Source organism: Ictidomys tridecemlineatus, chromosome 11 (assembly GCF_052094955.1).
Source record: "Ictidomys tridecemlineatus isolate mIctTri1 chromosome 11, mIctTri1.hap1, whole genome shotgun sequence".
Lineage (NCBI taxonomy): Eukaryota > Metazoa > Chordata > Mammalia > Rodentia > Sciuridae > Ictidomys > Ictidomys tridecemlineatus.
This window is the reverse complement of record NC_135487.1, coordinates 91,762,545-91,784,916: the sequence shown is the minus strand read 5'-3', so window position 1 is coordinate 91,784,916 and position 22,372 is coordinate 91,762,545. Positions and strand designations below refer to the sequence as shown.

Below are 22,372 nucleotides of genomic sequence, written 5' to 3'. Positions count from 1 at the left end.
GGGACCAAAAACACATAGTTCAAGCATTATCCAAACGATTGCACTAGGATTATATTTTACCTTACTTCAAGCCTCAGAATACTTAGAAACATCTTTTACAATCTCAGATGGTGTATATGGCTCAACAGTTTTCATGGCTACAGGCTTTCATGGTATCCACATTATTGTTGGGTCAACCTTCCTCTTAGTATGCCTTATCCGTCAACTAAATTTCCACTTTACATCTAATCATCATTTTGGATTTGAAGCAGCCACATGATACTGACATTTTGTAGATGTTGTATGACTATTCCTTTACGTATCTATTTATTGATGAGGCTCATATTCCCTTAGTATCAATCTGTATAGTTGACTACCAATCAATAAGCCTTGGTAAAACCCAGGAGAGAGTAATAAATCTTACAATCTCCCTACTTATCAATTCTTCTATTGCACTATTACTAATCTCAGTGGTATTTTGATTACCCCGGCTGTGTACACTGAAAAAGCAAGTCCCTATGAATGCGGTTTTGATCCCATAGGATCTTCCCACCTACCATTCTCAATGAAATTTTTCCTTGTTGCAATTACATTCCTTCTGTTTGACTTAGAAATTGCTCTACTTCTCCCCCTTCTCTGAGGCTCCCAAACAATCTCAATCTTATACTAACTATAGCTTTTCTTCTAGTTCTAATTCTCACCCTTGGATTAGCCTATGAATGAGTTCAAAAAGCCTTAGAATGAATTGAATACGATAATTAGTTTAAGATAAAAAAGTGATTTTGACTCACTAGACTATGGGTTACCATGATTATCAAAATGCCTATTATCATACTTAACACCCTCATAGCTTATACTACATCTTTACTAGGGATATACATCTATCAGAATCATTTAATATCATCACTCCTATGCCTAGAAGGCAAAATATTATCTATATTTGTCTTATGCTCCCTCCTAATTCTAAACTTTTGCTTTTCCTTATCATTTATAATTCCTATTGTCTTACTAGTATTTGCAGTATATGAAGCAGCCATAGGGCTAGCTCTCCTTGTAATAGTGTTTAACACATATGGACTAGACTATGTTCAGAACCTAAATATCCTTCAATGTTAAAAATTATTATACCTACAATTCTACTCACCCCCTTATATGTTTCTCAAAACCCTCAATAATTTGAATCAACCCCTCGATCCATAGTCTGATAATCAGCTTAATTGTGCTCCTTACATTAATTTTCTCACTAACTTTCTTCATAGACCCCCTAAAAAATACCCTTATATGGTCTCCAGCTTTGACTCCCCAAAGCCCGTGTTGAAGCCCCTATTACTGGCTCCATGGTCCTGACAGCTATTCTACTCAAACTTGGCTGATACGGAATAATCTGCATTTAAGCTCTACTCCACCCTATCACAAGTAATATGGCATATCCCTTTATTATGTTATCGCTATGGGGTATAATTATAACAAGCTCAATGTGCTTACAATAAATAGAACTAAAATCCCTCAATGCATACTCATCAGTAAGTCATATAGCATTTGTTATTATAGCAATTATAATTCAAATATCCTGAAGCTTTATAGGAGCCACAGCGCTAATAATTGCCATGGATTAACATCCTCCATACTATTTTGTCTCTCAAACACTAATTATGAGCAAATTCATAGCCAAACTATAACGCTAGCCTGAGGCTTACAATTCATTCTTCCCCTTATGGCAACATGATGAGTTCTGGTTAGTCTAACTGATCTAGCTCTTCCCCCCACAATTAACTTGATTATCATATCATCATTCACCTGATCAAATATTACGATTATTTTAACTGGTCTTAATATATTAATCACTGCCCTTTGCTCATTATATATATTAATCATAATACAACTGGGAAAATTTACATACCATACGTCTAACATTAATCCTTCTTTTACATGAGAAAACACACTCATGTTACTTCACCTCTTCCCACTTACCATTCAACAAATCCTACTATCATCCTGGGTTATTTATACTGTAAATATAGTTTAAATAAAATTTTAGATTGTGAATCTAACAATAGAGAATCATAACCTCTTATTTACCAAGAAAGTATGCAAGAACTGCTAATTCATGCTCTCCGTGATCACACCCACAGCTTCCTTAACTTTTATAGGATAGAAGTAATTCGTTGGTCTTAGAAGCCAAAAAATTGGTGTAACTCCAAATAAAAGTAATCAATATATTTTCTTCACTCATCCTTATATCACTTGTTACACTAACTTTCCCCATTCTCCTTACCATAACTGACTCCTCTATACAGAGCAACTACCCAAACTACATAAAAACATCTATTATCTGTGCATTTTCATTTTGTATAATTCCAACGCTAATATTTATCAATTCAAATTATGAACTTGTTATTTCAAACTGACACTGAATGACAATCCAATCTTTTACTCTCTCTATAAGCTTTAAATTAGATTAATTCTCTATGCTATTCCTGCCCGTAGCACTATTTGTTATATAATCAATCATAGAATTCTCAATATGATATGTACACTCAGACCCCTTTATCAACCACTTCTTCAAATATCTACTAATATTCCTCATTACCATGGTACCATGATAATCTTAATCACATCCAACACCCTATTCCAACACTTCATTGGCTGAGAGGGAGTAGGCATTATATCATTCTTACTTATTGGTTGATAATATGGCCATATAGACACTAATACAGCAGCTCTCCAAGCTATTCTATACAAATAAATAGGTGACATTGGATTTGTTTTAGCCATAACATGATTTCTTTTTCGTTTTTTAAAGAGAGAGAGAGAGAGAATTTTTTAATATTTATCTTTTAGTTTTCAGTGGACACAACATCTTTATTTTTATGTGGTGCTGAGGACCTAACCCAGCGCCCCGCACATGCTAGTGGAGCGTGCTACCACTTGAGCCACATCCCCAGCCCCATAGCATGATTTCTACTCAACTCACACTCATGAGAAGTACAACAGCTCTTTATAATAGATGTATCTCTACTTCCCCTCCTAGGCTTACTTCTAGCAGAAACAGAAAATCCGCCCAATTTGATCTACACCCATGATTACCCTCTGCCATGGAAGGCCCTACTCCCTTATCAGCCCTACTCCACTCCAGCACTATAGTAGTAGCAGGAGTATTTGTCCTTATTCACTTTTGTCCCCTAATAGAACATAGTAAGACTATCCAAACACTTACCCTCTGCCTGCGAGCCATTACCACCTTATTCATTGCCATCTGTGCCCTCACCCAAAATGATATTAAGAAAATTATTGCATTTTCTACCTCAAACCAACTAGGATTATTAATAGTCACTATTGGAATTAACCAACTCCACTTAGCATTTCTCCACATCTGCACCCATGCATTCTTCAAAGGCATACTATTTACATGTTCTGGATCAATCATTCATAACCTAAATGACGAACAAAATATTCAAAAATAGGATGCCTATTCAAAGCCCTTCCATTCACCTCATCCTCACTCATTATTGGACTACTAGCACTAATGGGGACCCCTTTTCTAACTGGATTTTATTCCAAAGACCTAATTATCAAGTTCGCACACATGTCGTATACCAATGCCTAAGCCCTTACTGTCACACTTCTTGTCACTTCCCTAACTGCTGTCTATAGTACACGAATTATCTTCTATGCTCTTATAGGACAGCCTCGATTTTCAACATTAATCTCTATCAATGAAAACAACCCCCAACTACTTAATTCAATTAAACACCTTCTGATCAGCAGTATCTTTGCAGGATTTATCCTTTCCTACAACATCCCGCCTATCAATGTTCCAGTACTAACTATGCCTATGTATCTAAAATCACAGCACTACTAATCCCAATTCTAGGATTTATAATTACTATGGAACTAAATTTAATAACTCTATATCTTAAAACTAAAATGTACTCAAGCACATCAAAATTTTCCAACCTATTAGGCTATTTCCCTACTATTATTCACCACTCAAACCCCTACCTTAACCTCATTATGAGTCAAAAACTCTCATCAACCCTGCTAGACCTATTCTAATTAGAAAAAGCCATCCCCAAACTCATTGCCAACCTTCACTCAATGGCCTCTGTTAAAACCTCAAACCAAAAGGGTCTCATCAAATTGTATTTTCTATCCTTCTTAATCTCAACACTACTAGCAATTATCACTGTACTCTTATTTCCACATGTAATTTCAATTACAATAAAAATACTAACAAACAACCATCAACCTGCTACAACCATCAATCAATTCCCAAAACTATACATAGCTGCCACCCCATTGAATCCTCATGAATCAACCCTAACTCATCCCCCTCAAACGTCATTCAATTCTCAGAATTCTTAAATTCAATCACAATCTCTACCTCATCATACAATACCATAAACATTACAATCAAAAACTCCACTAAAAACCCTAACAGTACACCCCAAATTACTACACTTGACCCCCACATCTCAGGATATTCTTCCATTGCTATAGCTGTGGTATAACCAAATACCACTAACATATCACCTAAATAAATTAAAAATACTATCAAACCTAAAAAAGACCCTCCAAAATATAATATAACCCCACACCCAATTCCTCCACTAACAATTAACATTAATCTACCATAAATAGGAGATGGCTTTGAGGAAAACCCCACAAAACCTAAAACAAAAAGTATGCTTAATAAATATGTAAAGTATGTCATTATTTTTACATGGAATTAAACCATGACCAATGACATGAAAAATCATCGTTGTTATTCAACTATAAAACATTAATGACAAACATCCACAAAACTCATCCCTTAATTAAAATCGTCAACCACTCCTTTATTGACTTACCTGCACCCTCTAATATTTCCACCTGGTGAAACTTCGGTTCCCTTTTAGTCCTCTGCCTAGCTATCCAAATTCTCACAGGGCTATTTCTAGCAACACACTACACATAAGATACCTTAACAGCCTTCTTATCTGTCACTCACATTTGTGGAGATGTTAATTACAATTGACTCATTCCTTATATACATGCTAACAGCACCTCAATATTCTTTATCTGTCTCTTCCTTCACGTAGGCCTAGGGTTGTATTATGGGTCCTACACCTACGTTGAAACATGAAAGATTGGAGTTATTCTTCTATTAGCTATAATAGCCACAGCATTTATAGGCTATGTTCTTCCCTGAGGCAAAATATCATTTTGAGGGGCAACCGTAATTACAAATCTTCTATCTGCTATCCCCTACATCGGAACCACCCTAGTCGAATGAATTTGAGGAGGGTTCTCAGTTGACAAAGCTACTTTAACATGATTCTTTGCATTTCACTTTGTACTACCATTTATTATTGCAGCATTAGTAATAATTCACCTTCTTTTCCTCCAGGAGACAGGGTCAAACAATCCCTCCGGCCTTATCCCTGACTCAGATAAAATCCCTTTTCACCCATACTATACTATCAAAGATTTCCTCGGGGCCCTTCTCCTTATCCTAATCCTAATAGTCCTTCTCACTAGACCTTCTAGGAGACCTCGATAATTACACACCTGCTAACCCTTTAAACACACCCCCTCACATTAAACCAAAATGACACTTTCTATTTGCCTAATCCTCCGATCTATTCCTAATGAACTAGGAGGCGTATTGGCCTTAGTTTTCTCTATCCTAATTCTTATACTCTTTCCTATACTCCATATATCTAAGCAAAGAAGCATGATGTTCCGACCGTTGATTCAGTGTATATTCTGAATCCTGATAGCTGACCTATTTACACTAACCTGAATCATCAGAGGCCAAGTTGTAGAATACTCATTCATTATTATTGGTCAACTAGCATCAGTCTTATACTTCACCAGCATCCTCCTTATCCTTCCAACTGCCAGCTTAATTGAAAACAAACTCCTCAAATGAAGATCTCTAATAGTATAAACATTACCTTGGTCTTGTAAACCAAAAATGAAGTTATAAACTTCTTAGAGCAAATACCTCAGGAAGAAAATAGACTATTCCACCTTCAACTCCCAAAGCTGATATTTCTTATTTAAACTATTCCTCATAATTAGATGTAGCTGCAAGACAATTTCAGTCAACAAAATGTGTGCAACTTCCAAGCCTGGTTCATGAAGAACTCCTGGGTGTGATTCTGTCATTCTTCTTCCCATCTAATGGCTGCATATTAGTGTCAAGAATGACCTTTGAAGCCAGGTATTGTAGTTGGAGAAGGCTCTAAAAGCCTGCTTCTCTATTGGAAGTCTATAAAATTGTGTGTGTGTGTGTGTGTGTGTGTGTGTGTGTGTGTATGAGAGAGAGAGAGAGAGAGAGAGAGAGAGAGAGAGAGAGAGAGAGAGAGAGATTTAAAAAACACATAGGAGCTCAAAATAATTACATTCCTAGCCAAGAAAAAGCTTTTTTAAAAAAATTTTACTTCCTGGGTTGGAGCTGTGGCTCAGTGATAGAGTGCTTTCATAGCATGTGTGAGACACTGGGTTCAGTTCTTAGCACTGTATATAAATAAATGAATAAAGTAAAGGTCCATCAACATCTAAAAAAAAGTTTTTAAATTGTTAATTGTTATCCTCCAATTATCAGAGACATGGCGTCTGATAGAAGAAAAAGTTGGCTACGATCTACATACTGTGGGGTCGGGCTCCAAATTCCTCAGTAGGACACCCATAGCACAAAAGTTAATAACTACAATCAACAAATGGGACTTACTCAAATTAAAAAGTTTTTTCTCAGAAAAAGAAACAATAAGAGAGGTAAATAGGGAGCCTACATCCTGGGAACAAATCTTTACTCCTCACACTTCAGATAGAGCCCTAATATCCAGAGTATACAAAGAACTCAAAAAATTAGACAATAAGATAACAAATAACCCAATCAACAAATGGGCCAAGGACCTGAACAGACACTTCTCAGAGGAGGACATACAATCAATCAACAAGAACATAAAAAAATGCTCACCATCTCTAGCAGTCAGAGAAATGCAAATCAAAACCACCCTAAGATACCATCTCACTCCAATAAGATTGGCAGCCATTAGGAAGTCAAACAACAATTGCTGGCGAGGATGTGGGAAAAAGGGTACACTTATACATTGTTGGTGGGACTGCAAATTGGTGCAGCCAATTTGGAAAGCAGTATGGAGATTTCTTGGAAAGCTGGGAATGGAACCACCATTTGACCCAGCTATTCCCCTTCTTGGTCGATTCCCTAAAGACCTAAAAAGAGCATGCTACAGGGACACTGCTACATCGATGTTCATAGCAGCATAATTGACAATAGCAAGACTGTGGAACCAACCTAGATGCCCTTCAATAGATGAATAGATAAAAAATAATGTGGCATTTATACACAATGGAGTATTACTCTGCATTAAAAAATGACAAAATCATAGAATTTGCAGGGAAATTGATGGCATTAGAGCAGATTATGCTAAGTGAAGCCAGCCAATCCCTAAAAAACAAATGCCAAATGTCTTCTTTGATATAAGGAGAGTAACTAAGAACAGAGTAGGGGCGAAGAGCATGAGAAGAAGATTAACATTAAACAGGGATGAGAGGTGGGAGGGAAAGCGAGAGAGAAGGGAAATTGCATGGAAATGGAAGGAGACCCTCAGGGTTATACAAAATTACATACAAGAGGAAGTGAGGGGAAAGGGAAAAATAATACAAGGGGGAGAAATGAATTAGAGTAGAGGGGGTAGAGAGAGAAGAGGGGAGGGGAGGGGAGGGGAGATGGGATAGTAGAGGATAGGAAAGGCAGCAGAATACAACAGACGCTAGTATGGCAATATGTAAATCAATGGAAGTGTAACTGATGTGATTCTGCAATCTGTATATGGGGTAAAAATGGGAGTTCATAACCCACTTGAATCAAAGTGTGAAATATGATATGTCAAGAACTATGTAATGTTTTGAACAACCAACAATAAAAAAAAAGTTCACTTCTGAAGAAATGTGGTGGTAAACACACATTTTTCTTTGGTCTTGTGGTTGAATAGATATTATTAATCCCTAAGAACTAATATATAATCATCTTTAATACTAGTTTACCTGATTGAAGAATAAAGGCTTTCAAATATAGAACCTTTCTGAGTTATCTTTTAATGCTAAAACTTGATCTCTTTCATCACTAGTTCTTTTTGTTTGACCCATGTTGAAATTTCTATGAAAAGATGAAAAATTGCCTTTGTAGTTTTTAAAAACAAATATTAGATTGTAGAATTTTCTATCAGAAACTATAATGTTTAGCCAGGTGTGGCGGTGCACACCTGTAATCCCAGCAACTCAGGAGGCTGAGGCAGGAGAATCACAAGTTAGAGGCCAGCCTGGAAAACTTAGTAAGGACCTAAGCAACTTAAGAAATTAAAATAAAAAATAAAAAAGGGTTGGGGATGTAGCTCCATGGTCAAGTGCCTCTGGGTTCAATTCCTAGAATTAAAAAAAACAAAATAGCATGAATTTGTTGGGATGAACTCAACTACTATGTATAAGTAGAAAGCTCAAATTAACAAATGAAGAGAGAAAAAGAAAGGAGAATGTTTTTTCAAGAATTTTTTTCTAGTTAGGAAATAACTCAAGTGGATCAAGAGTGATCTTCAGCTGAGCAACTGTGAGAGCTCTAAGTCCTCTAGGGGATAACCTGAAGGGGATCTCCAAATTCTTACTTGGTCCTTCCTTTCCTTGCCTTCTTGACAATCTTCTATTAGGGAAGCCACAGGAATGATCAGGAACAGTGGCTTTGTCACTTCTTTATAACTATTCCCATCCTATCAGGCTGAACTGGATTTCTCTTTTTTCAGAGAACACTAAACACTAATTTTATAAACAAAGACATCATAGAAGTTGTAGAAAATGAGACTCTTTCTCTAAAAGCATTAAAAAAATTGATGCTCTCTATAAAAGCAGAAAAAAATCTTTTCAAATTCAAACCAACTTTGAATTTCAAGTCAAAACAAACTATTCATTTGTTGTTTAAGATCCAGTCAATTTTTACAAATCAGTAAACCTAGGACTGCATTGAAAGAAACCAAAACAAAAAGCACCCTTTAAAACCAGAGCCCATTCTATGAATCAATTTTCTATTAAATTGGCACAAACCCAGAATATTTTAATATTTTGTTTTGCTGACACATTGAAAGCATTTTGAAAGTTAGCATCATTTTTTCCTCATGCACCAGAAGTACAGAACACCTAGATACATTTTATACCTGCTGAATATTTTTTATAAAACATGCAAATTGATAATTAAAATACAAATAACTTCTATAGCAATCATAAGACAAAGACCATGTTTCATATAATATCACTGGAACTCTAAGTTAAGGTTACACATAATTGGAATTCTGCACTGAATCATCTATAACTTAACAATGGATTTGACTTAGGAGTTTCTGGTTTTACTCCCAGTTCTGCTTCTAGTAGCTTGTTTTTGTACAAGTGACAACTTCCCTGAGCTCATTCAGTTCTGCAAATTGAGGGAAATAGTCTAGATCGGCAATGGCCAATAGAACTTTCTACAATGATGGGATTGTTCTCTGCTTATATGGTAGTCACTAGCCACATATGGTGACAGAACACTTGAAATGAGGCTGGTGTGACAAAGGATAGATTTTAAATTTTATTTAATTCTAATTAAATTGCTTATTGGACAACAGAGGGTTACATGCACTCTCACGCCATCACTCAGAAGGCTTTTGAGTGCCTACAATATCCCAAGTAACAGGTGAGCAGGTGAGGTGAAGGCAGGGATGGTGGTCATTATAATGTCTTTGCCCTCAAGGAAGGAGAAAAACTAAATATTTTTGCTAATACAGATTCAAAACCACTATGTACTCATAGAGGGGAGAGAAATAACTGGAATTATCTCTAGGGTCCTCTTTGGCTCTAAAATTGCATGAATTAAACATAGCAAGTATTTACTGTTATCTGTGGAGCTCTTTATTGGCTTTCTTTCTTAATACAGAGATAGTAGGAACCAAGCTCTTTATTGGCTCTATTTCTTAATATGGAGATAGTAGGAAACAAGTACTATGAGCACTCTTATTTCATTGATTGATTATGTGGCTGATTAATTAATTAATTCATTCATTTATTCAATATTTACTAAGGTATTGTTTTGTTTTAATACCAAGACTTTGCTAGACACATATGGGAAAAAACAAACAAAACAAAATAAGAACAAATCTGATGATGTCTTAAGGTGATCTAAAAAGTTCATAGTGAAACAAAGTAATGGAAATTATTTTTCAGGAAATGGTTACTACCAGGTGCTGTGTTCACTCGGGGCATATTTAGAATTGATGGTGTTTCAATGTTATTTGAACAAGCTAGGGCCAAATCAGGAGTATTGCTTCATCTTAATAATAAAGAAAGTAGAATAGTTCTGCATATCAGTCTGTTAGGCAGTAGCTAGCAATGGGTAGTGAAATGCATGGCAAGGTCACAAGTGTTCTTTAAACTACTTTAGGGTCTTCTTTAAACTACTTCCAAAGTAGATGAGAAAGCAAAGTGTGGTAGTTTGTAGAAAATAAACAGAAGCAAAGGTGCTAAAGGGAACACACATCAAGAGAAAAGGATTAATGGGACTAACTCTTGACAGGGCCCATTAAGATTGGTGTGAAGCTAGGAATTATGGCTAGAGGTCTTTCCATCGTTGTGGGAAGGAAGTCTCCTTTAGTAGCACAGGTGCACTAAGGTTACTTCTAACTGGCTATTGACTCGAGTACCCACATTAACATGGGATTGACTTGTAGGTGACCACTCCCCACCCCCCAAAAGGATGGCCACCATGACAGCTCCAGAGAGGACAGTTAAGGTCAAAACTCCACTGCCTGAGGTGAAGGAGGAGTTGAACATCTGATTGGCAAAGAGTGCAGAAGGCAGTCCCCAGTTCTCCTGGTAAACAGCACACAGTAATGAACCTGGAGACAGCATTGTCTCCTTTGTCATTCTCTGCTAAGAGACAGCCCATCCTCTCTTGACAGTGCTCTCTGCTTAAGCCTCAATTGGATATTACTTTACTTTCACCTCACTTTCTCTTTACATTTACTTATAATAAAGTTCTCTTGAATGGCTTTTCTTGTCTGACTTTAAATTTTCTTTCATCAGAATGCAGAAATAGAGATTTGGAGTTTTAGCTCCCTGCTTTCCTGTGAAATGTTCATTAAAAATTATGCACAAGGACTGGGGTTGTGGCTCAGTGGTAAAGTGCTTGCTGAGCACATGTGAGGCACTGGGTTCAATCCTCAGCACCACAAAAAAGTAAATAAATAGAGAAAAGGTATTCTGTACATGTGGTAGTCGCTAGCCACATTTGGTGACAGAACACTTTTTTAAAAATGTTTTTAAAATGTTTTTAAAAAGTGTGCACAAAAGCTGGGCGCGTGCTGGGGTTTTGATTTGGTGGTAGAGCACTCACCTTGCACTTGTGAGACCCTGGGTTCCATCCTCAGCACCACATAAAAATAAATAAACAAATAAAGATATTATGTCCATCTGCAACTAAAAACAAAACAAAATGAAACAAAACAAAACAAAACAAACAAACAAACAACAAAAAAAAAACAGCTGGGCATGGTGGTACAGGCCTGTAATCCCAGCAGCTCGGGAGGCAGAGACAGGAGGATCAAAAACAGCCTCAGCAACAGAGAGATGTTAACTCCATGAACCTTCTTTCTTTAAATAAAAAATATACAAAATACGGCTGGGGATTTGGATCAGTCATATTCTGGTTTTAAATGCTAGACAGGGGCATCTAGATTTTGTTTTGTAGTTTGTAAGGCATTTGAGAAGGGAATGAAAAATCATAGTTGTTCATTAAAAGCTTGATTTGACAGAACTATTGCCTTGAGATAGAGAGAGGCTAAATGCAGGGACAAATTGTAGTAGTTATCACAGCAGAGTAGGTAATCCCTCGAGTTAGGGGGATTGGAGAGGAGGGCACTCGAGAGGTTATTGCAAAGCTACAACCAATAGAACCTGGCAACTGAGTGCATATGGTGATGAAATAAGGGAAGAATTTTAAAAAATGACTGTGGTATTAAAAATCTCCCTGATAGATAGGATGGTGGTACTTCAAGAAATATTAAGAAATGCAGGAGGAAAATCAGATTTAGGTTGACATTAGAAAATATGCTCTTGTAAGGAAGAAACATATTTAAACTACATTTTGGAAAAATAACACATAATTTTTAGGCATCTATATACATATATTCATCTCTCTCTCTTTTTTTTTTTACTTTAATTGATGCCAATGACGAAAATGAGAAAGGTACTGGGGACATCTTGAATTTTTGCACTGAGGTAATGAGTGTCCAGGTTACTTGTATTTAATACTGTTTCCTTTATTACTTAAGTGTATTTATTCTCTCAGACTGAGGGTTGGAAAAATGCCTCTTGTAACCTTAAGCTGACCTTCCTGGTTAGCTAAGTGTCTGAGGTCTACAGATTTTCTTACTGCATTCAAAATCTTTAGCCAAGGAGATTCTTAAAATAGCACAAAAGATCGTTATTGTAACAACAACAAAAAGTGTCCATCCTGGAAAGAATTGATTTAAGCTTTTAGCTCACATGCTCTTTGAACACTTAAAATGAAGGACTTTCTAGATTAAATCTGATATGCTTAACAAATTTAAAATAAATAGCCCATAGACAACTGCTGTCATGAAATGAAATACAATTTCTCAGTTGGAAATCTCTCTGAGAAGGAGTATTCAGATTTCCGAATTGGTTAAGATTTTAAAATAATAATAATAATAATAATAATAATTGCTTAACTAATTGCTTCACAAGGTACAAATAGGGAGGGAAGATCTGTTATTAAAAGTGAGTCATTTTATAACACAAAATGTCCTAAGCAATACTCTATTCCATATCTACGGCTTTGCATTTTCAATCTGAAATCACAGTAGGAATATGCAGTAGGCCCAACTAGTATGGTATTTATAGTGCCATAGTTAACTTCACTGATTTTTAATTCTCCCTTGAATCTTAAGAGCTGTCTTTATGAGAAGCTCTTCTTTTGTCTGGCTGTTGGAGGGACAGGAGGGCTGAGGCTCAAAGAATGTTGATACACCCAGCACAATTTCCTTTCTGCCTGCCTCCTAGCGCTATGACTGTCGTCTCTGTCATGTCAGCGGGAGCCGCTGGTCCTGGGCGGCAGTCTTGCTCCGCTTGGCTTTTCCACCAGCGGTTACTTCGGGGGCCCTCCCGATGGTGACCGAGGCACCGCCGGCCTTTACCTCGGATCCCAGACCACAGGGCACTGCCCCCAACCCTCTTCCTCCCTCACCTCCTAGGGGGAGACTGCCCCTGTCTGACTCCCCAGCCTCACGCTCCAGCAGCTCTGCCCAATGGTAGCCTGGCCCCGGAGGCTCCCCGCGGGCAGCGCCAAAGAAGCGACGGGGAAAAAAAAAGGTGCGGGCCAGCCCGGCGGGAGGGCGGCCAGAGCCTGGCAACTGGACGGAGTGGAGCGCTGGAGGTCCCGGGTCAGGCCACCTTCTGGGTCCGGAATCCTGCAGCCCTCCAGAACTGAGGAAGCGAGCCCCATCCCTGGGTCACTGCCGCCCAAGGTACCTGGTCAATCCCCGCTGAGAAAAGAGGTTTTAAAATCAAAGATGGGAAAGCTTTGCAATGTTTTGAACAACCAATTAAAAAAAAAAATCAAAGATGGGAAAATCAGAGAAAATTGCCTTTCCCCACGGCCAGCTTGTTCATGGTATACACTTGTGTGAACAACCAAAGATAAACAGACAGAAAAGCAAATATCACTTGCCACTAACCAAGGTCACCTCTGCAAAAAGGAATGAAAATAACTTTTGGCAGGATTCTGTTTCGCCTGATAGAATTCAGAAGCAGGAAAAAAAAAAAAGCCTTTTAAAAATACTGAGAACATTAAAAATATGCATTTGAAGAAATCACCATTTCTAACTGAAGTGAGCCAAAAGGAAAATTATGCTGGGGCAAAGTTTAGTGATCCACCTTCTCCTAGTGTTCTTCCAAAGCCTCCTAATCACTGGATGGGAAGCACTGTTGAAAATTCCAACCAAAACAGGGAGCTTATGGCAGTACACTTAAAAAGGCTCCTCAAAGTTCAAACTTAAATTTCAGATTTCACTATGTGTGTAAAACAGTTTTCCCCAAATCTTTGGACTCTAAAAAATTGGTACAGAAATGGAAATTTGCCTTGTTGCAACCTATAGGTGCAAAAGATGAGCTTAAAAAGTTACATAAAAACAGCTTATATAATATTTTATATTTTGTAAATACTGTATACCATGTATTATGTGTATATTGTTCATAATTGAGAGGTACATTATAGTTTTATTATGAAAGTATGTATTTTGACCTGCCAATGTGATAGGTGTTTTGTATATATACAGTGGAGAAATTTTAAGTGTGTGCTAAGGCACAAGGAAGACTGATTTTTTTTTTTCCAAGAAACAGCTCTCAAATCTCAAAGTGAAGATCCAAATGTGAAGTTTACTAATGCACTACTGAAGTTTAAATCTGTGGCACAATCATTGTAAACATGATTTTGTCTGTTTCCCAAAATTTATTTCTGCCTTCTGATCTGTAATTACTGGAAAACTATTCTCATTTTTGCCAAACTTAATTTCTGAGTTTTGGTACATAAGCCATTATTCAAATTTAAAATGACTCTAATTTTAATGCCAACAAAATTGGTTGTAATCAAATTTCAAAGTAATAATAATTCCCCCCCTTAAAAAAGCAAATTTTATAAAAAATATTCATATTTTTGTGCCGCAGTCCGGCTACAGCAAAATAACCGGGGGTGACGAACAACTTGTGTACATTGATATGAAAGGGTAAAAGAAACTGAAGTTAAAATGTAAAGGACCAGGTATTGTAAAGTTTCTAAGCTACACTCAAAGCCGGAAATTCCTGTAGCTGTTAAGACAATTCCCTGGACTGCCCATTAGATATGTGTAGGAATTCCCCCGACCACTTAGTTGCTTAACAACTTAGGCCCAGTGCAGCTCAGCACGTAGGCACCTCAGGGCCTAAACCAATCAGTTTGAATGTATACCCGGCTTTAGGACTGACCTATCACCCCCCGACCGACCTGTTCCCGCCAATGAATGTGCTAATCATGTTTGAAAGTTGTTGTTCATTTTCCCCGCCTCATGATGATTTGCTCTGATGTCTGCAAAGCCCCCGCCCTCCCCAAAAGGTGTACTTAAGCACTGCTTAACCCCTGCTCGGGGCTCTGGGCCGCTCTCCCTTCTTTAGTGAGCACGGAGCCCCAGCCCACTGGATCTGCAATAAACCCCCTTTTGCTGTTGCATGAGTCGGTCTCTTGGTGGTCTCTTCCTCCGTGTTCGCCAGTCCCTTACAGATACAGCAGGAGTAGGACAACAGAGGTATTTATACATTCCACACAGCTTATCTTTTTTTTTTTTGTATTTATAAATTTATTTATTTATTTATTTATATAATTTTTTATTTTTTTATTGGTTGTTCACAACATTACAAAGCTCTTGACATATCATATTTCATACATTAGATTGAAGTGGGTTATGAACTCCCAATTTTACCTCAAAAGCAGATTGCAGAATCACGTCGGTTACACATCCACAATTTTACATAATGCCCAATTAGTAATTGTTGTATTCTGCTACCTTTCCTATCCCCTACTATCCCCCCTCCCCTCCCTTCCCATCCTCTCTCTACCCCATCTACTGTAATTCATTACTCTCCTTGTTTATTTTCCCATTCCCCTCACAACCTCTTATATGTAATTTTGTATAGCAATGAGGGTCTCCCTTCATTTCCATGCAATTTCCCTTTACTCTTCCTTTCCCTCCCATCTCATGACTCTGTTTAATGTTAGTCTTTTCTTCCTGCTCTTCCTCCTTGCTCTGTTCCTAGTTGCTTTCATTATATCAAAGAAGACATTTGGTATTTGTTTTTTAGGGATTGACTAGCTTCACTAAGCATAATCTGCTCTAGTGCCATCCATTTCCCTGCAAATTCTATGATTTTGTCATTTTTTATTGCTGCATAGTACTCCATTGTGTATAGATGCCACATTTTTTTTATCCATTCATCTATTGAAGGGCATCTGGGTTGGTTCCATAGCCTAGCTATTGTGAATTGTGCTGAGCTTATCTTAATTAGCATAAACTAGATACAGCAGTCAACCAATAAGAAATCTCCACCCTTAATGGCTTGCTGGCGTCACTTCACAAACCACTCCCCCTGGCAAAATACCAGGCGCCATCCTGACTTGTTTACAGACCTTAACATTAACCACTCCCTCTGGCAAAATGCCAGGCGCCATCCAGACTTGTTTACAGACCCTAACATTTGCCAGGCACCATCCTGACTTGTTTACAGACTCTAACATTTCCCCCTTTTGTTTAATTTAAATAACGATCATAGTGGATTTTACACAAACACCATAAATAATCTGCTACAAGCAGAAGGAGAGGATACAAAATGCCACAATACCAAGCCAATTGATGGCTCCATGCAAGAAGCCCTTGGAAAAATTATACCAGCAATGACACTGTTAGCAAAGATATCGAGTTACAATTTGTTGTAGATTACAATTTGTTGTCTCAGTCCAGGTAAAGCAGTGTCTCAATATATTAACTCACAGTCCAGGTAAATCACAGTCCAGGTAAGTTCTGCAGGTAGCTAGCTTGATCTGAAGTCTTGTCCGGTTCTCAGCAACACTGGAAATTCTTTTACCTTCATCTTCACTGGCACTGGGATGAAGGCAGGAACTCCAGATGGCTAAAGAAAATCCTGTAGTATTCCAGCAGGCGCTAAGAAAACAACCTTCTGAACAATTTAGTACATTATCTCAAGGTTTTTTACATTTGAAATAAGCCTTAATAGTGCTCATTACTCATTTGCTTTCAGGTGTGGGAGAACCATTGTAGCTTAGTTATTTGCATTGAAAATGACCAAACATCAGGGACTCCTAGGGCTGTAGCATCCAGGGCAGCCCCAGATGGCCCTGGGGAGTGTCAGGGACTCAAACTGCTTCGGAGCACAGGGAGCAAGAGCCCAGGAGACTGTGCCTCCAGGTCAGGTCTAGATTTGGGCTGGCAGCACTGGAAGAGCCAACTGCCACCACTTGGAAAGTCCTTGCTGCGCCATAACCGGCTCGCGCCCCGATTCCAATTCACACACCCTCCGGTAACAAAAAGTATTTAGTAATAGCCTTTTGCTGCAACTTTTTTCCTGATAATCCTTCTTCTTCTGAACTTTCTTTTTCTTTCTGACTAGAGTTCCTGGGCTTCCATCAACACATGCCCTAATTATTCTTCAGTCCACTGGGGTGCCTCCTTCCCTTAGTAATTTACTTCTCACCCCTTCCATATTTTCATCACAAAGACAATACAATACACTGAGACAAAACAAGACACAAACATACTGTATCAATCTTCTCCATTTTGTCAAAATGGCCATTTTTCCTCTTGCCCTATCTGTCTAGGCACGAGCAGATTTGCTCCTGTCCTACCTATGGACGGGCAGCTTTTTTTTTTGTCACTTACCCCCAAGTGTCCTGGGGCTCTCTGTAACGGGCCACCATCTGCCACAGTCCCGCTGCAGCAAAATAACCGGGGGGTGACAAACAACTTGTATACATTGATACAGCAAGAGTGGGAGCCATTTATTGTAGAACAGGAGGGGTATTTATACATTTCACACAGCTTATCTTAATTAACATAAACTAGATACAGCAGTCAACCAATAAGGAATCTCCACACTTAATGGCTCCCTGGAGTTACTTCACAAACCACTCCCTCTGGCAAAATGCCAGGCACCATCCTGACTTGTTTACAGACTCTAACATTTTTGCTTCATGTTTTGGCTTATTTTTAGTGCAGAATTGATAGTTAACACTTAGATAATCAATCACCTTCATTTGTAGAACCCTTTTTGTGGGTCAACTTTATTGGCTTTGCACTAATGTGATAAGTCTAGGCTGGAGCAAAAATGATGTTGCTTCCTCCAGATCGAAGCTGTTAGTAAAGAGGGACATGGTGATTATGTGTTGTAGAAGGCAAAAAGATAGTGGGAAAGGATCTCATCTTCTTTGGTGATATTGTGGAATTTAGTTTTAAAGATACAGATGTGCTTTGATATATACTGCAATTATTATCTTGCAAAGTTGTATATAAACTAATTTTTTGGTTGTTAATCAAATTTGAATGGCTCCATCATAGTTTCAGACTTCCTTTGTCTTTATTGCTGATTTTTATTTTATTTATTTTTAGTACTGGGGATTCATCTTAGGGGCATTCCACCACTGAGCCACATTTAGAGACAGGGTCTCACTGAGTTGCTCAGCACATGCACGTTGCTTTTCCTGAAGATGGCTTTGAACTCGTGATGCTTCTGCCTTAGCCTTCTAAATGCTGGGATTACAGGCATGCGCCATTGCACCCAGCTGCTGATTGATTTTTAATTGGCAGAAGTTTCTAAGACTTTCATTTCAAGTTTCTCTACTATTTTTAACCTCTGCTTTGCAAATACTAATACACATTTATTTGTTATAATTTTCAAATGTCCTTTATAATGTGAAAAATGGCCCTTTCTTCTACATCCTTAATTTAAACTTTGAAAGTCTAGATTTCTATAACAATAACAATATGAGGAGGCTGGATATAGCTTAGTTGGTAGGGTGCGTGCCTCACATGCACAAGCCCCTGGGTTCAATCCCAAGCACCACCAATAAATAAATAAATAAATAAATAAATAAATAAAACCCAATAATATCAGCAAGCACTAACAGAATACTTATATTATTAGGCATTATTTCAGAATAAGCACTTCCTGTATTCATTTATTCAAACCTCATACTCAATGAAATAGGTGACATTTTCTTACATTTCACAGATGAAGAAATTGAGGCACAGGGAGATTAAACAACTCTCCTAAGATTACCCAATCAGTAAGCAATATATAGGGTTTGCTAAATTAGATTCACAACTCTAATTGAGTGAAACAGGCACATTTGTTTAGAATCCATTAATTCATTTGTTTGTTCAATATATATATATATATATATATATATATATATATATATATAGCATTCCTCCACCTTTAGAGCATTTTTTTCTGTGCACTGAAGAAACAGCAGTGGACAAGGCACACAAGATTCTGTGCTCATGAACTTCCACAGACTTTAAATGGACACACAATAAGCAAGTGAATATGTAATATCAAGTAGTAATAGTGCAATGGAAAACAGTGGAAGGAGATGGTCAAAGTGGATGGGGGCCATGGGAAGTGGCAAGATGCTATTCTTGGGGGATTATCAGGGATTAGACCCACGGTTGCTTAACCACTGCGCTACATCCCCAGCCCCTTTTGTCTTTTATTTTTTATTATGAGACAAGGTCTTGCTAAGTTGCAGAGGCTGACATTGAACTTGAAATTCTCCTGCCTCAGCTTCCCAAACTGTGAGGATTACAAATGTGCACCACTGCACCTGACTAAGGTGCTATTTTTTGATAGATTGTCCAGAAAGGCTTCTCTAGGATGTCTGAATGATGTGAGTGAAAAAGCCATGAGTACACGTGGTAGAAGAGTATACCAGGCAGAAGAAGTGCTGATGCAAAGGCCCACAGGCAGGAAGGAGTTATTGCCTTCAAGGAACAATCACAAAAGTAGAGAAGAGTAAAGAATCAGGAGAGTGGTAGAAAGTGAAGTCAGAGAGGTATCCAGGAAGGAGGAGGCCATGAAAAAATGTTTGAATTTTACTGAGTGTGAAAGGAGAATGTACAAGGATTCTGCACAAGTGTGTGGCATTATCTGATTTGTGTTTTTTTTTTCATTCATGAATATACAATTTTATTTGCTATTTTCAGGGGAAACTTAGGCATTAAATGGTAAGCTGATAAAACATGGATACCTAATAAAGTACAAAAGTATAACTATCCCCTTAGAATAAATTTTAGTGAGTTAAGTCTTAATATCTTTAAGTTAAAAAACAAAAACAAAACAACCCACAAGCCTACCTATTATGTCAATGTCAAAATCAAAAAATGCTAAGCACCCAGCAGCTCTCCAAGGCCAACAGGGACACCTTCCCTTGGAGCTGTGCTGGGGAGGACCAGGTCAGCCAGTGACTAAATCTGCCCTATAGAAATGTTTTTATAAATTGTTTAAGCTGAACCTTTAACAACATACAAGAGGCCTTATGAAAGGAGGAGGTAAATCCTAGATGCTGGAAAACTTGGTTAATCAGGTTATTAGCAAAGAAGAAAAAAAAAGAGGACCTAGGCAAGAAGTTTCTGGAAGCATTGACATTAGACAGTGTCAGAGCTCTGACCTCACACAGGCAACTCCAGTGGTCAGTCTGCACAGCTCCACTGGGAAGCAGAGTTCAAGAGGCAGAGCTTGCTCACTGTGACCAGGCCTCCAGCCTTCACTCAAGAGTCTCAGAGCCTGCAGGGGGAAGCCTCTATAGCAATCCCAGTAGCCTCCATGGCACTCTGGCTGGGTCAAGTAGGTTGTGTCAAGTCTCAAATGCTCCAGGAGTATTAGAAAGAAGAACTGCATAGTTTTACAGAAAAAACAGCCAGAGAGGATGCACTGTAAACATCCCAACTCTTCAACATGACTCGGAATGTCAGCTCCAGAAGCCAAGGGACAGGCCTCCACCCAGCCTCCATCCCAGATGCGACAAAGGCACTGGTGGGCACCAGCTCCCAGATGAGCCCTCAGGTGGAACCCATGAGGCAAAACTTCTATCTCCCTTTAAACTATTTGACAGATCCATCTAAAACATAGCAACACTTTTAGGCATTTCTAAAGAGTATAAACATTGGGTAATATATCCACACTTTTAAAAAGAGATACAAAGTTCTCTTGCCTGGAAAACACAAATCAAGAAGCCTTGACTGTCTTGGCTGTGGAGGCTGGAATAAGAGCCTGGCTCTGAAGGAGGCTGGTCCTCAGGATAGGTGCCCAGAAAGTAATGATGATGCAGATTCCTCCATTGTCAGGGGTCTTCACAAAGGTTGAGAAACTGTCAAGTGATCACACTGGAGGCAGAGCAGCTTCCCTGACCTGAGGATGATGTTCAGGTGCTCAAGCACTGATCACCAGGCATCTGGACCTGAGCCATGGTACTCTGGACAATCCACATGACAGCTGCCCCTTCCTCCTGGTGAGGCCTGAACTGCTATTGCAGACTGTGAATGTAGCACCAAGGGCACTGCCCTTTAAATGGTCTTCAGGACTGCGCAGGCTAGTTGGGAGCACCCTGCCTCAGTCCCATGCAGCACTGGGAAAGAACAGAACAGGCTCCCAGAGAGCCCCCCTGGCTCCTGTGCCTCCTGTCTATGGGGATGCCTGGCCTTAGACAGCTGGGCTGTCTCTCAAAAGCCGTCTCTGAGGCAAAAAAGAATGCACACCCAGATCTCCAGAGAAATGATCAAAAGCAGTTTTCTTCTCACAGACGTACTTCCTGGACATGGCGGTTCACTGAATCTTGGGCAAAAGTATATCATTTCTTCGGCTGTCAGTGCTGCATCTCACATCCTTGAGCCCCGTTCCTGAAAAATCTTGGCCTCCTCGCTGGGCTCACTGGTTGTGCCATATGGGGTGTTGGGCAGCTTTTTGGTAACCACACGGAGGAACTCGGCCTGGTCTTCATTCCCATAGTTGTAAGAGGAGCCGATACTGACCAGCTGCTCAAATTTCCAGCCATCAGGCATGGTGAACACCATCTGTGTGAACCCCTCCTCCTGACACTGAACACAGGATATACATGCTTCACAGGCACCTGTGATGTTTGCTGTCTCCTTCTCTAATTTTGTCCTTTACAAGTTTTGTTAGTGAGGTGATGTTGTAAAATTCTGCTTCTTCCCACACTCCTTCCTCAGTGAGGTCTTTGTTAAGGACCAGCTTCCCATGTCTCAAGGAGTTCAACACAGCTCCAAGTTCCTTGGGATCTCTGTCAATTAAATAGGCACCCCTTTCACCCCAGGGCCAGAGTCCAGTGAGAAAAAGTAGGTCTGCAGCCAAGTCAGGGGTCTGGGGGACCTCCTCCTCCACCACCGAAGGCGGGAGCCCAAGGGCGAGGGGCACCCATGGCACAGCGACGGGTGTCCCTGAGGCAGCAGGCTCCAGGGCGCCTTGCTGTCCTCTGGTCCAGGGCCGGGGCCAGGCTGGCCTGCCCAGCCCTCACCTTGTCCAAGTCCAGGTCGGGGTCGACCTGGCACAAGCGGTACAGGAAGGACTTTGGGTCCAAGCACAGCGTCTGCCAGGTGGTGAGGAAGTAGGTGCGACCAACATTGAGCCCGATGAGCCTGACCCACTTGGACATGCCACTGAGCCCTGTGGGGCAGCAGCAGCATAGGCCACCCCCCAGTCCTGCCCTAAGGTCGCCTGGGGCCGG

The 22,372-nt window shown here is 39.3% G+C and overlaps 2 pseudogenes; one reads left to right on the top strand and one right to left on the bottom strand.

The window, feature by feature from the left end:
- The first annotated feature begins 13,100 nt into the window (after window positions 1-13,100).
- Window positions 13,101-14,328, top strand: LOC101976955 (proline-rich nuclear receptor coactivator 1 pseudogene; annotated as a pseudogene).
- A 7,178-nt stretch (window positions 14,329-21,506) lies between these two features.
- Window positions 21,507-22,300, bottom strand: LOC101955834 (BTB/POZ domain-containing protein KCTD5-like; annotated as a pseudogene).
- Between the last annotated feature and the right edge of the window lie 72 nt (window positions 22,301-22,372).